This window comes from Cynocephalus volans, chromosome 12 (genome assembly GCF_027409185.1).
Source record: "Cynocephalus volans isolate mCynVol1 chromosome 12, mCynVol1.pri, whole genome shotgun sequence".
In the NCBI taxonomy this organism is placed as follows: domain Eukaryota; kingdom Metazoa; phylum Chordata; class Mammalia; order Dermoptera; family Cynocephalidae; genus Cynocephalus; species Cynocephalus volans.
The window spans coordinates 10200911-10215600 of record NC_084471.1 but is presented as its reverse complement, the minus strand read 5'-3'; the positions used below and the strand labels follow the sequence as shown (position 1 = coordinate 10215600).

Sequence of the window (14690 nt, the reverse complement as noted above, 5' to 3'; positions counted from 1 at the left end):
TCACATATTTATTTGATTGAGAAGTAGCAAATTCCTGGTCCTTTCTTCTGAAGATGAATTTGATCTAGGTCTAGCAAAATAACCTGGACTTAGTGATTTGGTATGGTCAGATACTTTTATTTCAGTCATATTTGGCTGGAATAAGTAATGAAATTTGGAGCTACAATAAATACTTTAAAAAACTGATGTTGATTATCAGGCTTACTCAGCTCAGGTTGTACCCAAATTTATTTTCTCTTCAGGGCCGACCCATGGCTCACTTGGGAGAGTGTGGTGCTGACAACACCAAGGCCACGGGTTCAGATCCCTACATAGGGATGGCCGGTTGGCTCACTTGGAGAGCGTGGTGCTGACAACACCAAGTCAAGGGTGCAGATCCCCTTACCAGTCATCTTTTTTTATTTCCTCTTCTGGTAATGCTTGTCTATGAGGAAAATGCTAATTGGTTATATTGATTTCATCAAGGCAGCTGACAGTCTTTAGTCCTTGTTACGTTGATTTATGGCTGATTGGACTAACTGTATCTAAAGGAGATGGGAGTTATGAATTAGCCACCTGGAAGGGAGAGCGCTAGCATTGTGCCATAGGCCTCCATCTTTTGCCCTCATTCTACATATTTTTCAGCATAGATGAAAATGAAGAAAGCTTTTGTTTATCAGATTTGCAGATGATACAAAACTACGAAAATTAACCAATACATTTATTTGGTAAAATAAAATTTCATCTAACCTAAACAGGAAGAAAAAATAGGGATAAATATAAATAAGTTAACTTAACTCATTATGAGCCAGAACTGAGAGAAGACAGTATTAGGGTATGTTAGTGGTAGTATAGTATCCAGAAAAGCCACCAGAGGCTTACTGTTCCATATTCATAGAATGTGTTCAATTTTGTACATCCGTTCTGAGGAACGGGTAAACTGAAGAGCCGACCTCCAAAGAAGACCTTGTCTTATGAGAGGTGGTGAAGGAATGTTAAGGCTCTCTATCCTATACAGGCAAAAACTTGTCAATACTTCAAATATTCTGTGGAGTAAGAGTGACTTGATTGTTGCCTCAAGAAACACAACTGAGGTCAGTACCCACTGTTAAGGGTCTGAGACTGGTTTGACCCAGACATTGGATCTGCTGAAAGAGTGACCCACCCCCAAATCCCCAATCAGGCAGAAGCTGGAAAACTATCTAGTTAGCAGGAATGGTAGGGGGTTGGAGGTGCAGTGGGGAAGAAGCTGAATTGTCTCTAATTCTATCCAATCAAAAGTAATCAGAAATAAGGGTTCAGATCCCTGTACTGCCCAGCCAACAACAACAACAAAAATTTATTTATTTATTTATTTATTGGTGGTGTTATTTTTTTATTATTATTTTTTGGTTCTATTGCACAGCATGGTGAATATAGTTTAACAGAGTATTGTACGTTTCAAAATTGCTAAAGGAGTAAATTTCAAATATTCTCACCACAAAAAAATGTTAAGAATTTGAGGTGATGGATATGCTAACTAGCTTGATTTAATTATTCCACATTGTGTTCATAAATCATTTAAAAATTTTATTTTATTTTATTTTTTTTGTCTTTTTCGTGACCAGCACTCAGCCAGTGAGCGCACTGGCCATTCCTATATGGGATCCGAACCCGCAGCGGGAGCGTCGCCGCGCTCTGAGCGCAGCACTCTACCAAGTGCGCCACAAAAATTTTTTTTAAATAGAAGTAAAGAGCTCAACTTACTAGGAATAAAAATCGAAGGCAATACTTAAGATCAAATTCTAAATACAGCTCAGTACACCAAGCAAGCATGGATAGCATAGGCCATATGCCCAACTATTACAGCTATTCCCTCTACTATTTATCCTAGGACAATCTGGAAGGGGTGTTTCAAACTACTGGGTCTGGCACAAGGAGATTAAGTAGTTAGGCTGTAATCAAACATTCTTTCTACTCTTTCATGGCTCACTCAGAGGAAGTAGCTACTATCGTGTATCTGTAACGTGAGGACTTACATTGCATATCAGACACACTGGAGATAGCAGATACCATAGATTTTAGTTAATAAATTTCCTCAGAAGAAAAAACAGCTGCCAAAAAAAAATAATAATAATAAGGAAACAAGATAACGATCTCATTCTGTCGTGACTTGGTGATTTTGCCTGTTTTTCTTCTTGGGCTATTTGAATGGGTGGGTGAGTGGGTGGGTTTGTTGTCCCTCTCTTCCATTTTCTGTGGTTTCTATATTTATGCATATCCTTAACTACAATTTTGTAATCTGATCTTATTTTACCATGTTACATTTTGATTACAGTCATTTGAGTGGGCTGCAGGTTGTCTGGAAAGAGAGAACTCTTCTCTTCAAGATATAGATTAAGTTCAGTGAGCCAGTGATGGCTGCAGGATCACAACCACCCAGACATCAGAGTCTGGGCAGACTGTGGGACAAGTGGCTTTCTATGGAGCTATAGACACCTGGGCACTTACTGCCCTCTTCCCCTGGCTGATGCTAGATTTCATTTTAGAACCAGGAGAGCCTGATGTTTGTAAACATCTTTAAATGGAGGCACAAGAATTAGGGGCCTCCAGAATGGTGACGTAAATTCTGGGTAGAATTGAGGGTTAGGTGAGATGAATCGCACAGCATAGGGTCTAACACAGAAGATACTCAGAAAGTAAACCATTTTTCTTCTGAGCCCAGGAACCTTCTCTTCATGTGGTCAGTAAGGGAGCTAGCTGAGACTTAAGAATGCTGCTGTTGGTTTACCTGCCATGGAAGAGAGTAGGCCTTGAACTTGAACTAGCGAATGAATGGGGAATTAGTCAACATGAAAAATAAATAGGAAAAACTAAAAATCTTTTTAAAAGCTGGAAAGCTATAGAATGAAATATTGTGTGATTTCTTGGACAATGGGTTAGAGGAGATTTTTAATTCTGCTTTTTCATATTTTTTCAAGTTTTTAACAATTTAAGAAAATTTTAGAATAGTTTTATATTTATAGGAAAATTGCAAAGATAGTACAGGGAATTCCCATATACCCCATACTTGGTCTCCCTTGTTAAGCATCTTATATTAGTATGGTGCAATTGTTAAAATTTACAAACCAAGGGGCTTCCAGTCAAGGTGGAGGAATAGACAGTCCCCATAAATCAACAAATTTACAACTATAAAAAAGCAACAACAGCCAAGCTGGGGCTGCTAGAACTCGGGAAGAGGAGGAGAGGCCTATGGAGTGCATGAAGGTGGGAGAAGACATGATAAGAGAGAAAAAACCACTCTGGCCATATCGTGCCACAGCCACTTTAAGACTGGAGCTGTTGAGTACACAGAGCAGGAGCTGGCAAAAGCCACAGCTGTGCCCTTCGGATGAAGTTGCTTGGAGGCGGCAGGGGAGAAGAGGGCCTTGGCCAGCAAGGCCACTAGTAGGGTTCCCGTGGACCCACATAGGAGCAAGGAGCCACAACAACTGAAGAAAAAGAAGCCACTCAGAGGCCAGTGAGTCACTGCAAGGGTCCGGCACATGGCCTGTCCCATAGAGAGTGTTTGAAGCACGGGCAGTGGGGGAGATGGGCCCACCAGGGGAACATGAGTACAGCAAGGACAGCTGACTGGTAACCCAGTCAGCAAAAGACCACTCAGGGGAGGCTAGTCAGGAATATAGGATTGCATAGGATGCAGTTTGATGAAAAGACTCAGGCACAGATCAGAGTTTCTACACAACCTAGGTGCACCAGGTCTCTGGAGAGCTGGAAGTACCTATAAAGTCAACCATTAAAACCTGAGCTGCACAAAAAGCCTTCCCTGATTCCTAGGGAATCAGCAGCAAAGCAACAATTTAGCTAAACCACACAGCTCAAGTACTGGTCCCCACAGGAAGTTCCCCCATTTTAGAAGTAAGCAAAGGAAAAAATTAGTTCCGGCCCAGGCACACTGCCAGTGCCTCGGGGCCAACCCGGAGACCGGAACCTGCCCTACAACCAGGCACACCACCAGCACGGAGGAGCGTGCCAAAAACATCACCTCTATAGGGGTGGCCCACCACAGCCACCACAATAACCATGGCTGCTCTGAAAGCGGCTAGATGGCACAACCACCATGCAGATGGTCTGCCAGCTACTGGAGTGCCTTGACACAAGGAGAGTCACCAACAGAGACCAAAGAAAAGAAGAGGATGTCTCTCTCCACAAAGCCCATTCCGGAGTGACAGAAGAAGCATCTGCTCTACGATAATATTGGGGGACCTGAACACACCTCTCAGCATTGGATAGATCACCTAGGCAACAGTTCAACAGAGTAACCATTACTCTTTCAGAAGGAGAGAAGACATCTAGGGTTATCAGAGGTGGGAGGTAGGAGGGAAAGGGAGATAGAGATTGGACAAGGGGCATGAAGAATAAGTATGATTTGTAACAACATGTGCTAGTAATATTGATTTGATCAACATGTCAACGTTGAACCCCCAAAATATGTATAATCAGTTATGATTCAATAAAAATTTGTAAAGAAAGAAAATTTACAAACTAATATTTTTATTTATTTATTTATTTATTTATTTTTTCGTGACCGGCACTCAGCCAGTGAGTGCACCAGTCATTCCTATATAGGATCCGAACCCGCGGCGGGAGCGTCGCCGCGCTCCTAGCGCAGCACGCTACCGAGTGCGCCACGGGCTCAGCCCAAACTAATATTTTTAGCTAATGTCCTTTTTCCATTCTAGGATCCCATCTGGAACAGGAGTTACATTTAGTCATAACATACATTATTTTGGGGAGGGAGGGGACGCTGGCTGATGTGGGGATCCGAACTCTTGACCTTGGTGTTATAGCACTGCACTCTAACCAACTGAGCTAATCGGCTAGCCCATACATTATTTTTATTTTTTTTTTAATTTTTTTTTATTTTTTTATTTTTCTTTTTTCGTGACCGGCACTCAGCCAGCGAGTACACCGGCCATTCCTATATAGGATCCGAACCCGCGGCTGCTGGGAGCGCCGCGCTCCCAGTGCTGCACCCTCCCGAGTGCGCCACAGGCTCGGCCCCCATACATTATTTTTAAAATAGCAGAATTCATATATATTACTTGCAAGATATGTTTTATTTTTAAATTAGAGATACAGTCTAATGGATACAAAATTTAGCCCATAAATTTGGCAAATTCTGAATTAAGTAAGTAGAAGTCAAAGCAGAATTTGGTTTCTCTCTCTGGATCTGGTGTGACATCCTTACTTCTAAGTGCTGTCTGTGTACAGAGAAATTCTTAGAGGTGAAATTTCTTTAAAAGGTTTAAGTGATGAACATGGATGGTAATTTGCCTTCATGGAAAGTCCAAACTCAAGAAACTGAGCTGGGTTTCTGGCCAAAATTTCAAGATCATCACCTCAGATATACATGAGTACTTGAGCAAAAGTTCAAATGAGAAATGAGTTTTTGTGCGGATAAAAACCAGTATGAGGGTCTCTCTGTCACTTCTCATGGAAAACCCATGTTTGATCTGGCCTTTCAGATTCTGACTTGCCCTAGTTGGCTGTGCAAGTTCTCTATGTTTGTAGTGGCATCGGGCCTTCCTCTTACACAGTGGGGCAGAAATTGTGGTTCAGTAACATCCCATTCCAGGATGGAGTGGAAGGAGAGGTTTGAAGAGATCCTTAAGAACTATTGCAGGCACCCTTGTCCTTAATCCGCATGAGAGACTGCCTGGGGATTAACTGGCTATTATTGAACAGTGGTATTAAGTGGCCAATGTGTAAGATTGGGAGGGACACTGGACCATGAAGGCTTCAGTTTCCATCCACAAATGATCTTTCATTGCTGTGGCTCTAGGGCACTGAGAAATATTCTATTAAAATTTAAAACTATGGGAAAGTGTTATACCTCCCTCATGCTTTTAAACTTTTATAGGACAGCTGTCTTTTAAAAGATGTAATTAGGATTGTGCTGGTTTTAGGAGTATAGGAAAATATACTCCTAACATAAAAATATCCAAACATAAAAAATAGAAGAATTTATCCCATGGTTTATTAAATAACTAAGTTGCTCTTTTTTTATTTTTCAAGAAAAAAAGGTAAAATATACTTCGCGTTTAGAAAGCTTCATTTCTTTTTTGATAACCTTGAGGAAACAAGTATTTACAGTTTTATTTCTGACCCAGGCTTTATACTTCAATAAATATTTTTTTGAGTGCCCTACTGTGGCTGGTAATGCAGTAGTGGGCAAGACAGTCTGCCTTCCTGGAGCTTATGGTTCCAGTGCAGGAAGCAGACTGAACACAAAGTGGTGAGAGTGGCTCCTTAAGTAGGACATAATTCAACCTCTGAACACATATAAAGTTATGTATGTTACACTGAGAAAAGGTGCTCTTGAAATGGTACAACTTTTCAATACTGCTTCTCTTGGTATTTAGCTGGTGAAGCATCTCATATTTACTGTCCATATTGGGCGGCTGCTGCTTTTTTCACTTGTGGGGTGCTTGGCTGAATTACTGCAATATACCTGGCTCCATCTACACCCATTTGGCATTGCCAAGATTGAGAAGGACCTTGCCCTGGGTGCTGTTCTAGTAAAGTTTTAAGAATTTGGCATTTTTCTTTCCCCCTTTTGTTGTCTGACTAATGGAAGCTAAACGTGTGTGTAGAGTTCCTACACAGCATTTACAAAGGTGAGTTTCATACAATTGTTAGCCAGTATACCATTCCTTAAAAGGGGAGTATTTGTCTTCTGTCTCCTGTGAACTTTAGACCTGTCCAGTGTTGATCTCTGACAAATGCTCCACCGAAGTGCTAGGGAAGGGCTGGACGCTTTATTTGGTAACAGTATTGACAAGTCTTTAGTTCCCTATTAAGTCTGTAGGAAAAGTAGGCAAAAATTAAATGGTAATAGGTATTGCAAAAACCTGACAGGCCTGTGCAGAAATTAGCATCATTCAGTCACTGAGTTTTGACGCTTCAGAAATTGCATTTTCCCATGTTAACCTAAACAACAGTGAGTGGTTCTGTAAAAGAAAAATGAGTTTAATTGGGAGTATAACATTGCAATGGGAATACTCATGCCATAGTAAACTGTGCGTATTCAGGGAGGAAAAGGAAGACAAAGAATTTTAAGGGAAAAGTGATGGAGGATTACATAATTGTTTTGAGATAATTATCCTTGATGTGAATTGTGTAGGAGTGGATTCGGCGGGTTTGAGACTGGTTCTGTGCACCTACAAAGGGAGTTAAATATTTGTATTTAGAAAATGAGCAAACAAGGGCTGCTCTTTCTCGCTCCGCCGCGTCTACCCCCCATCTTGACTGCTGGCCCACCCCTCATTGCTCTATTCTTCTCTGGCTGAGATGCAGACTGTGGGGGAGAGCACGGTTGAAAACTGTCTTCGAAGGCCGCCTACGCCAGCTCTCGGTAGGCTCCGCCCAGCCGTGGGGACGACTACAGCCCCCGACATGCCCCGCGGCCGCCGTGGCTCCGCCCTGCCGCGCGTGCGCGGAGGCGCGGCTGAGCGCTGACTGGAGCGAGCGGCGGAGCGGAGAGCCGGGCTGGGGGTTGGCGCTGAGGCAGCTGGCGGGGCGGCCCGCGGGGCAGGTGAGTGCGGTGCGGGGGTCGGTCAAAGCTGGCCCGGCCCCGACACTTTCCCCTCCGGTGGAGGCCGCGGAGCGGCTGTGGTCAGGGTGACTGACCGACGGACGGACGGACGTGCCGAAGGTGCCGGCGGGGGAGAAGCACCGCCTCAGGCCGGAGAGCGGCCGGCCGGCCTCGCTCGCACAGCCGGTGGGAGGGGGCTCGCGCGGCCCCCGGTGTGCGGCGGGCCCGGCCTGCGGGGCGGCATCCCGGGGGCTGGCCACTTCCGCGCTGAGGTGCTCGGGGGCACGAGCCGGAATCCAGCCCCTCTGGCAGCTGGGAGCGGTTTTACAGAAAGTGCGCCTGATGAGGGGACTTTTCTTTAGGTATGGCCGCCACGGGCACGTTTACAGGTGCAGACTATTCCTCAGGTTTAACGTGGGGCTTTACATTTAAGGTTCAGATCCAGGTTCTGCACACACGCTCCGAAGCACTCTGACATGTGGCTGTGTTACCGTTGCGGAAGTTGAGGCATGCGCTAGCCAGGATCGCGCAGTGTGGTTAGGGTTGGAATGCTGCAAATTAGTCTCATACTTAGTTTACTGATCCAGGCTGCTTTTTATAGAGAAATAAAAGTAAAGACGTTTTAATGTTTCTTTTCTGTGACTGGATGACTGTATATCGTAGCTTCACTCTCTTGCTGCACTCTCTTGCTGCACGTGAAATTTGTGGTCGGTTGCTGGCTCTTTTTTGGTTTTTGGTGGGATATTTATTTATTTATTTATTTATTTATTTATTTATTTATTTATTTATTTTTTAATTTTATTTTGTCGATATACATTGTAGCTGATTAATGCTCCCCATCACCAAAACCTCCCTCCCTTCTCCCTCCCCCCATCCCCCCCAACCATGTCCTTTCTGTTTGTTTGTTGTATCAACTTCAAATAATTGTGGTTGTTATATCTTCTTCCCCCCCCCCCCCCCGGTTTGTGTGTGTATGTGTGTATGTGTGTGTGTGAATTTATATATTAATTTTTAGCTCTTTGGTGGGATATTTAGATATGTCCTGGAATGTTTTTGCTCTTCTTTCTTATTCTTTCTTGGTAAATTCAAGTTCCTAATCAGACTCGAGTCACAAAAACTGAATTTTCAACTTTCACTTCTTTATTTGTAGCTTTTGTGACTATGTTTGTAATTAAGTTTGTAGGTACATGTTTCCTACTTCTTCCTCATCTCTTTTCCTTCCAATTCTCTCTGAACTCTATTACATCTTCTTTGTTTTACATATGCATTTGTGTCCTTCATGAATAATTTGTAATTAATTCTAAATATAGGTCGATATCTTTCCTGTCTTTTGGTAATCCTGAATGAATATAGCTTTTTCAGCACAGGTTATCGAATTAGCCTAAGCTTTAGTCTTCTTTCCTGACTCTTTTTAAGCATGTAAGTGTGTGATCTGGAGGGAGGAGGGATGATGTGTTTCTGTTGGTCAGATATGGGTAATAGGTGAACATGACTCATGACCAGAACATTAACTTTAAAAGGCTGTGAACAAAAAATTGTTTCAGTGTAAAAACACTTACTAACCTTGTGAATTTGGGAACTTCTCAGGTTGATAGAAAAGTGAACTGGGAACACAGAAAGGAACGTGACAGGTTGAAATATTGGGAAAAGAACTCGGGAGATAATCATCTCTTTTATTATACAGCCATCTTTCTGTGCCTGGAGCAGATGCAAGAACACCTTACTGGCTCAGAAACTTAAGAAATGTTCTGTGTGTTTGTGTTTTCAGGTTTTCTTTTAGTTCTCAGAGAGGGTTTTGGCAGGAGCCCAAAATTTGTACATTTCATGATTTAACATCTGTTTATTCTCCAGATTGCCTGTTACTCAGTCAGTGACATCAGTAATTTTCCACAGCAGGCATTCATGAGCTCATGCAGACTGTCACAAGGAAATGGTAATAGCACAGAGAGTGGTACACACAGAAGAAATAAAGATTCCGTTTCTTTGCCATCACATATTATTGCACATAGAATTTCACAGGACATCTGGATTGGACCACAAGATATGTGGGAGGGGTTAGAACACCAGAGTCCAAGCTTCTACCTGCAATAATAGTCGTTGATACCATTTGTTGAATGCCTTTTGTTTACCAGGCATTTTAACTGTCACAGTGAACTGTAGGTAATTATCCTTCTCATTTTATATATGTGTAAGTTGAGGCATCGAGGTTCAGTGATTTTCCCATAGACACAGTAAGTGACAGGGCCAGAATTCAAATTCAAGTCTGATTTCAAAACTCCTGCTCTTTCGACTGTGCTGTACTACTTTATCAACAAATATATTTGTCTTCCTTATTTAAAAAGATATATAAAACTTTCCTGTGATCATATTTCTCCTTTAAATTACTACTGCTTCTTTTCCTTTCTAGACTTGTCTTTAAAAAGCAGATTCTACTCCCTTCTCTTCCATTTACTCCTTAGTTCATTGCAGTATGGCTTCCATCCTTTATTGAAAGTACTCTCAAGAACTTCACTCAACCATTTATCAAATATCTACTGTGTGTCCATCTTCTAGACTTATAAAGGTGGCTAAAACATGGTTCTTGTTGTGAGGGAGTTTAGGGACTACTGAGGGAGAGAAAGTAGTTCATCTTTGTCAGTATGATATGTTAATTGCTGATAGGGCTGTCTCTAGTCCTGGGAGAGAAACACTTCATTGAACAGGTGACACTAGACTGCCAACAGAGAGAAACCTTAAGTTGTTCTAGACAACAGTGTCAGAATTGCATGCTTAGGTGTATACTTATGGGCAAAGCTGTATATTTCCAGCAATAGATGACATTGTTGAAAGATACAGTGTAGGCTTTAGAGCCTGACAGAAGTGGAAACTGAGCCTCAATCGCTTCTTTGCAATACCTGTCTGGAATGTAATCTCTGTGACATGCAGAGCTTTTGTCTTCTTCACCAACTCACCTGTCTCCTAGAACAGTGGTAGGTGATCAATAAATATTTGTTGAATGAATGCCTCATAGGATTGTTGTGTTCAGCACATGGTAGGTACTAGTACTTTCAGTAGTGGCATATGACTGAAATAATGAAACTGAATTTTCAGTGTGGCTTATGAACTGATTTTGACAGCACCAGTTTTTTGAAAGTACACATATAATTACCTCCTTTCTTTGAAAATTTAGGCTCATTACTTTATGGTCACCATTCATAAATGAGGAGAGAGACATTAACCTCTTCTCAGTAGGCACAGTTAACTGTCTTCACTTCTAACAGTATGCCTCTCTTCCAGTTATATACACATTCTTGCTTTTTCCAAGTGTTTGTGATGTATGTTTTGTATTTGTATTTTTCTCTCTGCTAATGATGTGAATTGTTTTGGGAGGTTAACGTCTTTGGAATCATTAAATAGCCTTATCAATAAGAATAACATCAGAAATGAGATTAAGTGGGGATGGCTGTTGGGATGCAGGCTAGCATGTAGGCTCTGACCCAGCTGGTGCCTTTCATTGGCTTGGAGGCCGCCTCTTCAGATGCTGCCATGCCCAGGTGGCTGGACGCAGAGCCCTGGTATAGACAGCTTCCACAGCTGACCAGATCCCAGGTGATCCACACCAAGGTCTTCAGCACAACCATGTGGTTGTGGATTCTGTGGCGCCTTTGGCATGACTCAGATGCTGTGCTGGGTCACTTTCCATATTCAGATCCTTCCCTGTAGACAGATGAAGAATTAGGTATCCTTCCTGATGATGATGATTGAAATTGTAGACTCAGCTCTTTTCAAGAGCCAGGTGAGAATTTCAAGAAATCACAACTTTATATTGTACATTAAAGTTGTAAATAACTTGTAAATTAAAGTGGTTTGGTCAAGAAAAAAAAAATGAGATTGAAAGCACCAATTCATTTATCAGAAGTCTTATTCTTGGAAAAGATCTGATTTCCAATTAGGGCTAAGAGTAGTGCTTTTTTCCTTAACAGTTCCCAGCCTTCTCCATATATCTAGTTAGCCTTCTAGCTAACATTCTAAAGATGTGAAACAATAGGTAGTTTCCCCCTTCTTGTGTTTGAGCGTCATTTGTAAATATTCTTCATTTGTGTGACTTGAGGATAGGGTTACAGTCCACTTTTTTGTTTGTTTTTTTTTACTTTTGAAGACAGTATAGTAGAAACACCAACAATGAAGTTCAAGTTCTGGTTCTACTACTTTAAACTTTAAGAACTTATATTAGTTATATAATTTTCTAATGCCTCATTTTCCTCATCTGTAAATGTGGGATAATTGCTACTGCTACTCATAATAACAGCTAATATTTACTGGGTATTCTAGTAAACAGTTCTAAGAATAACTCAATCCTCCAGGAGCCATATATATTAGTATTACACCCATTTACAGGTGAGAAAACTCACAGAAATGCTAAGTAACTTGCTTAAGGTCACACAAGTCAGTGATGGAGTCAGGATTTGAACCAAGGTAATCTGACTCCAGAGTTTGTGCTCACAGCCTCCTACTTCATAGGGTTGTTTTGAAGATTAAATAAAATCTATGTAAGATAGCTGTGACTAGCATTCTATAAGTGTTAGCTATTTATAAGTTCTATAAGTGTAGTTAGCTATGAGTTTATAAAGCATTTTGCACACATTTTCTTATTTGCTTGTCGTTTTCGTGACCGGCACTCAGCCAGTGAGTGCACTGGAGGATCCGAACCTGCGGCGGGAGCATCACTGCGCTCCTAGCGCCGCACTCTACCGAGTGCGCCACGGGCTCGGCCCACACATTTTCTTATTTGGTCGTCACAGGCACAACCAGATGTTGTGATCATATCATCACCATAGGAAACTGAGGCACAAGTTTGGTCACTTGCCCAGGGTCAGACAGCAAGTGTGGAGGCAATACCCTGGTTGCTTCTCCTTTACATCTGGATTATTATGTTGAGTTTGAGGCATCAGAGAAGCCTCAGCACCCCACCCTGGGGTCCTGAGGCAGTGGGTTGTGGGCCTCAGCCCGCCAACTGCAGCCAGACCAGAGATAGAGCCAGATCCCTCATGCTCCTAAGGCAGGGGGCCTCAGCCCCACCAATGAACCACCACCACCAGTCCAGCCACAGAGCCAAGAAGCCCCCTGGAGTCCTGAGGCAGGGAGCAGAGGGCTTTGGTCCTGCCCCCACCCCAACCAGGCCAGCAACAGTGCCAGCCAGGGGTTGGCCCCGCTCCCCTTCCTTCCTTCCCCCTTCCCCCCAAGCAACATCTTAGAATGTACTTAAAAATTTTTTTTAAATTTTAAAGAGAGAAAAAAAAGGAATTTGAGGCATCACCTGACCAAATAGGCAGTGGGCACATGACTCAGGTTAGGCCAGCAGATGTTAGGCAAATAGATGAATTACTCTTTTAATTTGAATCTTAGGTTGAATGACACAGTGATAGACAGTCATGGCTCCTTCATTAAAACGATGGATTAAAAAAATAATAAGAAAGAAAGAAAGAAGAAAAACCATGGGTTAATTCCTATTATCTAGACACTGGAGTTGCTGTTATTTGTTTCTAAAGACCTAATTCTTCAGCTTTTCCTCAGTTCTGTGACCTACCTCTGTCTTTCAGTACATTCCTATGTTACATAATTTAAGTTAACCAAAGTCTGTTTTTTGCCTTGCAGCTGAGATTCCCTTAACTTACTGTTACATGACATGAGGCCATGTCACTTTAAAAAAAGTTAAAATATCTGGCAGACTTTAACCTGAAGAGAAGAGAAATCTCGAAGACCTGAAGGTTATTGTCAAATGTCTGAAGAATGTAGTACATACAAAGTGCCCCTAAAAAGACCAAAGAGTAGACATTACTAGCAAACAGATTTCTGCTCAAGTTAAAGCCTAAGGCAAAGGGCTGAGCCCGTGGCGCACTTGGTAGCGTGCTGCGCTAGCAGCGCGGCGACGCTCCCGCCGCGGGTTCGGATCCTATATAAGAATGACCGGTGCACTCCCTGGCTGAGCGCCGGTCACGGAAAAAAAAAAAAAAAAAAAAAAAAGCCTAAGGCAAGGCTGTCCACGGATGAACAGGCTATCTTGATATGTGGAGATATAGCCACCAAATATGTTCAAGCCAAGACAAGATAGTCACCTAAGAGGAGTAATACGGGTTTAATAATCTAGTGGGTAGTTGTAATAAGTGATATGTAAAGTTCTCTACATTTCTGAACTGATTCTATGATTGAAATCTGAGTCTCCAGACTCCAAAACCTAGAGATCTTTCTAGAATAGACTGTCTTTTCTTTCCCTACTTTTCCAGCTTGTTCTCCTATACTCCTACCTCACAACCTATTTGCTGCTCTTCTCTTAGCTCCAGACCTCTGCTTCACTCAGTGCCTCACCATCTTCAGGTCTTGGCTCAGATTTCACTTTCCCATTGAGCCTTCCCTGACCACGTTGTAATTTATTTATTTATTTTTTGTGACTGGTAAGGGGATCGTAACCCTTGGCTTGGTGTTGTCCGCACCGCGCTCAGCCAGTGAGCATACCGGCCATCCCTATATAGGATCCGAACCCGTGGCCTCAGTGCTCCCAGCGCTGCTGCGCTCCCGAGTGAGCCACGGGGTCGGCCCCCATGTTGTAATTTATAATAACAACTTCCTGAGACTGCCTGTCCCTCTTTCTGCTTCACTTTACTCTGTAGCACTATTTATCACCTGACATACAATATAGTTTCTTTCTTTCTATTTTTTTTTTTTTTTGTCCTTTTTTGTGACCGCGCTCAGCCAGTGAGCGAACCGGCCATCCCTATATAGGATCCGAACCCGCGGCAGGAGCGCTGCTGCGCTCCCAGTGCCGCACTCTCCCGAGTGAGCCACGGGGTGGGCCCGAGTTTCTTATTTTTTTTAAATCACTTGTTTTCCTGCTAGAATGGTGGATCCTTCAAGGAAGGGATTTCTATCTGTTTTATCTTTTTTTTTTTTTTTTTGCAGCTGGCCAGCACAGGGATTTGAACACTTGTTCTTGGTATTGTCAGCACGGTGCTCTCTCAAGTGAGCTAACCAGCCAGCCCTTGATTTCTATCTTTGAGCACTGCTGTGTTCCCAGCACTTAAAACAGTGCGTGGTACATAGTAGGCACTCATTAAGTATATGATGAATAAATGAATTTTTCCTCAGCACAGAATCCCCA

General features: G+C 42.5%; 1 protein-coding gene across 3 annotated transcripts in view; it reads left to right on the top strand.

Moving 5' to 3' along the window:
• The first annotated feature begins 7464 nt into the window (after positions 1-7464).
• Positions 7465-14690, top strand: part of SGSM3 (small G protein signaling modulator 3) — a 44495-nt gene continuing 37269 nt past the window's right edge. For all 3 annotated transcript variants that reach the window (XM_063074606.1, XM_063074607.1, XM_063074605.1), the window contains exon 1: positions 7465-7555. The gene's annotated coding sequence lies outside the window, so the exon portion shown is untranslated. The remainder of the gene's footprint in view (positions 7556-14690) is intronic.